Source organism: Zingiber officinale, chromosome 4A, assembly GCF_018446385.1.
Source record: "Zingiber officinale cultivar Zhangliang chromosome 4A, Zo_v1.1, whole genome shotgun sequence".
Lineage (NCBI taxonomy): Eukaryota > Viridiplantae > Streptophyta > Magnoliopsida > Zingiberales > Zingiberaceae > Zingiber > Zingiber officinale.
In genome coordinates this window covers 118,434,878-118,441,251 of record NC_055992.1, presented here as the reverse complement: position 1 = coordinate 118,441,251, position 6,374 = coordinate 118,434,878, and positions in this window count along the sequence as shown.

The window sequence follows — 6,374 nt, the reverse complement described above, 5'->3', positions numbered from 1 at the left end:
AATACATGAATCAACTTGAGTTCAACTCAATTAGCCCAATTTGGATTACTCTTAATCCAATGTGATTCATCAAATGAATCTAATCCTCTTGGTTCATCATATGAATCAAATCTCCATCTAATTGTCCTTAGTGTGTGACCCTATAGGTTCTTGTAACGTTGGCAATGCCCTAAACCCATTTAGGAGCATTAGTAATGAGCGGTATCTAGCAACACATCATTACTACCCAAGTTACAAGAATGTCGAGATCCGACATCACCTTGTGACTACCAATTGTGACTCCTCACAAAATATATGGCATTGTCCTTCTATCCTAGACATCTAGATTGATCAATATGAGGCATAGACCGTGTCATCCTCTAATCAATCTAAATCTTGAACTCCAAGTAGACTCACTCGATCAAATGAGCTCAACATCTCATGTTGACTCATTTGGGCATGGCCATGCACTTAGTGGTCTCACTCTATCAAGAATACCGATGTCGCTCCCATCATATGGGAGGGATAGATCCCATCTACATCACTCACATCCCTCTACATAATTCGTTATATACCCAGTAATAGCCTTTATAGTCCACCCAGTTACGGGTGACGTTTGACGAAACCAAAGTACATAACTCCTTATGTAGGGATCCATGGTGACTTCAGGTCTAAGGACTAATAGTCATACTAATAGCCACATGAGAAAGTATATGACACTCATATAACGATCCATGATACTTTCTCATGGCGGGTCATTCAGTATACATTCTCCAATGTATACCCATGTGTCATCATGATATCTCTATATCCATGACTTGTGAGATCAAGTCATCGAGCTGACCTACATGCTAGTCTTATTGCATTAACATTGTCCCTGAATGTTAATACTCGACTAGGAATGATTTAGAGTAGTGTTCCCTATATCATCTCACTATCGATTCAACTAATCGATTGATATAGGTATGAACCTTCTACTCAAGGACGCTATTATACTTAGTCTATTTGGCACTAATACAAATAAGTATAATAACCAAACAAATGCCTTTATTAATATACAAGAATATGATACAATGAGTCCATACAATCATCAAATGATTAGCTCTAGGGCTCTAACTAACACAAACATGTAAATCAAAAACATAAAAGTTATTATTTATTTTTCTGATTTTCCATCTCACTCATTTTATGTTGTCAAACATGTTCAGCTTATGAGTATGTGTGAGACGGAATTAAGTTAAGTTGATTTTATCTTTAACTTTGAAAAATATTTATGATATTGAAGTATATTTCAAAAAATAATTTAAGTTAAATTTGGATTTTAAAAGTACTAAATTTGATATTTTAAAATATAAGTTTAAATTTGAAGATTTCAAAATGTCGAAGACAAAAGTATTTTAAATTTGAGTTTCAGAATAATTAAATTTGAATTTGAAAATATATACATTTGAATAATTAAATTTTGAATTTTAAAACTTTTTAAACAATATTTAAAAATAATTATGATTAAGAAAATTAAATCATTTGAAAATAATTTACTTTGATTAAGAAGTTTAAAATTAATTGAAATTAATTATGATTTGAAATTAATTAACATTTAATTATGATTTGAAAATAATTAACATTTTGAAAGTAATTATGATTTGAAAATAATTATCATTTAAAAATAATTAAGATTTTGAAAATCTAAGAATTAATAATTTGAAATTTAATTATGATTTAAAAATTAATAATAAAATAATTAAGATTTTTGAAATTCATTATGATTTAAAATTAATTTTGAGATTAATTACGATTTTGAAATTAATTATGATTTTAAATGATTTTGAAATTAATTAAATAATATTTTGAAATTAAGATTAATTAAGATTTTGAGATTAATTAGAATTTGAAATTAAGATTAATTAAGATTTTAAAATTAATTAGAATTTGAAATTAAGATTTTGAAATTAATTAAGTTAACTTAATTAAATTAATTTTAATTAATTTTGGTTTGGTTAACTACTTTATATTTTAAATATGGATTCATCTCAGCCTTTTTCTAAATTATCAATCAGGGAACCTTATAGGATTTTGTGAGATGGTTAATGTTATCTTCAATTCAAATTCCAATTTAAGGATTGATTTACAATTGAGTTAGAGTAAGGTTTTACAGTTAGTCAATCAAATATTTATTTTAATAATTGACTTCCAGACTGTGACGAGGCACTAGACCTTTTTGGGTATGAGATCATCAACCACTTTTTGACAAAGCCTTTCAAGAAATTGGATATTTAATTTCCTTTATGAAACTCCTCGGTCTAACTAGTCAAGTGTGAATCAAGCATAAATCCTTATCTATCCTAATCTAGATTAAGCAATTAGTAATAATGAATGAGTTTTATCAATATTATGCATGGATCAAACCAATCAAGCATTTATTAGTTAAGTTAACAAATTACAATTTTAAGTTAACTTTTATGTTGAGTTTTAAGTTTATCGATTAATTTAGTATTTATTGATTGGTTTCATAATTAAAAGGCACTTGATTATAGTTTGGTTTGTAGAGTTTAAGTTTCACCTTAGACTTGTAATCCATGTCTAGATTTTATGATTTGGTTAAATTATTAACAATCTTTTCTAATTTATCAATTTTACCTTTTAAAATATTATTATATTTTTCTAATTTTCTAAGAGTTAATTTTTTATTTTTATTAAACAATTTTGAGTTATTCTTATTTGAATTAACTTTATTTATTGCATTATTAGCATGCATATCTAATTTAGAAGAGAAATTTAAACTAGAGTAAGCACGATTAGTTAGGGTGCATACATGTGTTGCAAAAATTGAATTTTCATATAATGTAAATTTACTTACCTTGATTTCTCCTCCTGGATTCTTGGGTCTTCTTTCTGGACATTGACTTTTGTAGTGACCCATTTGGTTGCACTTGAATCATTCAATGTGCTTCATCCCTTTCCGGATAGATTTCTCCTTCTCCTCCGGTTGTGCCGGCCGAATCTTACGAGTAGGGCACTTGTTTCTATAGTGCCCTCTCTTCCTACACTTAAAATAAGTTATGTGAAATTTATAATTTTACCTTTTAGATCCATGAAGGATTCTCCCCCTTGATTGTTGACATCTCGAATTTGGACTCGGATTCAACTATTTCTTCCTTGGCCACCAGTGCTATAAAATATGTCTAATCTAATTCTTCTAAGTCAAGTTCGGAGGTTTACTCTAGAGATTCATACTTAGATTCAAACTCAGGTTCGACTTGGTCTTCTGGTTCTGAAGGAATCTCATGAAGTTTGATCAACTTCTCCCAAAGCTCCTAGCATTGCTGAACTTTCCAACTCGATCAAGCTCTAAATTTGTTAATCTGCATAGGAAAGTACATGTTACTTTTGCATCTGCCTCAATTTTTCTCCTTGTTTGTGTATCCCACTATCACAGGTGATAGACACACCTTCTTCAGTGGGGAGTATAAATCCGATCTGGACTATGGTCCATATCTCCACTTGGGTTTTCAGTTGGTGCTCCATCTGGTCTTTCCAGTATCTGAAATCTTCACTGGAGAAAAGAGGTGGACGAGCTGTGCTGGAGCCTTCTTGGTAGGCTATTAAAGAGGAGAAATCTTGCACATATATAATAAGAAAAATAATGAATGTTCAAGACTTGGTCTTGGATTAGTAGTGCGGGAGAAAATAAAACTAGCAATTTACTAATTTCAAGAAAAAAATAATAAAATATTAATAAAAAAATATTATTATAAATTTTGGTAATTTTGATATTTTGTCAATACTAATAAATGGTGAAAAGATGAAAATAAAATTTTTAAAAATAGTTTTGGAGAAAAAAATGAAAGGCATAAAAATCTTTTTTAAGCAAAAACGATATATAATTTTGTTTTTGAAAAATAATCCCCCTGCTTAATTGGTGGTTTTACCAAATCAGAGCGGCCTAACTCTAATACTAATTGTAAGATCGAAAAGCGCTAGAGAGGGGGTGAATAGCGCTCGTGGCTAATTTGTTCTAAAATAATCGATCAAAGATACACAGCGGAATAATAAAAATCAAACACAAACACCAAGATTTTACTTGGTTCGGAGCCTATGGCGATTCCTACTCCAAGGCCTGCACTAGGAGTGCTTTCGATGGACAATCACTATAGCTTCGGAAAATTACAACTTGAAGTACAATTTTAATGCAATAATAAAAAGTATACTGACAAGTAAGAAGAGGGAATTTAAGGCTTCCGGTTGTCGGTGTCGAGTTACGGCTTTGTTGGATCGTCCTTTGAGCAGTGCGCAGTTGAAAGATTGCTGAAATCAAGTGTCTCTTTACCTCTGCTTGAACCAGACTTAAGTAAGCCATTGAGGGTACCTCCAACCTCCATAGGAGGCGCCTTCAGTCCCGAGTCAGCTGTGTCGATAAGCTCCGCGACGTTTGATGCATATCCACCCGAAGGCGCCTCCAAGCTCCATGGAGGGTGCCCTTCATCCAGCGTTCAAGGCGCCTTCAGCATCCTTGGAAGGCACCTTCTGCCTTGTTTTCTGTGTAGTTGCAGCTAAGGCGGTCGAGGTGCCTCCAACAGTCGCAGAGGTGCCTCGGACACTATTCATCCGAGCAATTTTATTGTGATTCACCTTTCCTGCAAGGTATGTTAGTCCAAACACAACATATACCCTACAAAACAAAGTTAGCATAATAAAATACAAATATAAGTATTTGACAGTCATCGGACTGTTCGATTCTGACTTCGAGTTTCTCCTCCGGAAATCCTAGGTTGAACTGATACCTACTATTCCCTCGTCGGGGAACACGTCCTCACCTACTCCTCTCAAGAGAGTTTACCTGTTGCTAGATCGATCCTCTAGACTGACTGGACTTTCTGTCTAGAGTTACCACCCCCTACGACCTAGGGTTACCACCCCCTAGGGTTTTTCATAACCTAGGGTTACCACCCCCTAGGACCTAGGGTTACCGCCCCCTAGAGTTTTTCACCTGCCTAACCGCAGTTAGGACTTTCCATTACCTAAGGCTATCGCCCCTAGGACCTAGGGTTATTGCCCCTAGGGTTTTCCACTTGCCTAACCGCAACCAGGACTTTTGCCTAAGACAACTTAGGACTTTCCTGCAAGCTCATTCAAACTTATTAGACCACAAGTAAGCTTAACTTTAAACTCTTTGTCATTATCAAAACACAGGTTCGATCGTTTGATGCTACCCGCACTAACACTTAGTTTTAAATTTGTATCCCAAACCTCTATGACTATTGGATGACCCTTGTTGTCCTAAACCTAGGTTATGATTCTTTAACTCTTGTGTTTCATTTGTGATTTTTCTAAGGGTCCTCTCCAATTTATCAAGTCTTGACCTCAAGACTTGATTTTCTTTCCATAACTTCTCAACCTTAGATTTTTCACTAAAGCCTTGATTTTTCCTTTTCTTAGGCATATATTTAAAACCTTTAGAATCATTGTCTAAATTGTTATCTACCTTTCTAACATTTGGTTGAGTGGTTTTAGGATGATAAGCTACATAATTTTCCTTAATTCTATCATACTTCCTATTTTCATGATAAATAACATTAAAATGATATAAATTATTCCTAGCATACTTTTTATCATTACTTAAAGGAATAGACTCAATAAATGATACCTTGGGTTTTCTCTTGAGAGTTTTCCCTTGAGTTGAGCTTCCTCCTTTAGCTTTGGTCGGTTTCTTCCCCTTAGGACATTGACTCCAGTAATGTCTTTTTTTATTGCAAGAGAAGCACATTATATGCTCATTACTCTTCTTTGTCACGGGGGTGGTCTCCTTAGGCTTCTCCTTGCCCTTAGGTGTCACTTGACCCTTCTTCTTGGCCAATTTAGGACACTTACTCTTGTAGTGCCCATTTTCCCTACACTCAAAACATGTAATGTGATTTTTATTATTTAAAATTGAAATAGTTATACCTTATTTGCTTGTATGTGTGGCACATGATCCTCCATTTGATTTTTCTTGACTTGTGGAGGTGGCACCATCTTCCTCTCCATTTGATCTGGAAGTAGAAGCTTCTTCTTTCTCCGGTGTCAATGAATGACGCTCCCCCTTGTTCCTAGAGGTGGATGCCTCTTCATCTTTATCCTCTTGCACATGAAATAAGGAGTATACTCCTTTGCCTTTGTCTTTGTGCTCTCTAGAGGATGGATTTTCTTCTTCTTCTTCTAATGTTGAGCACATCTCAACTTCGGATTCTTCTTCCCCTTGGTCTTGATCCAATGAGTCACCCTCTTTGGATTCTTCTTGTTTTGATGCAGTGGAGGAGACCTCATGGATTTTAGTCAATTTGCTTCATAGCTCCTTGGCATCTTCAAATTCTCCAATCTTACATAAAATTGTGCTTAGCAATAGACTAACCAATAAT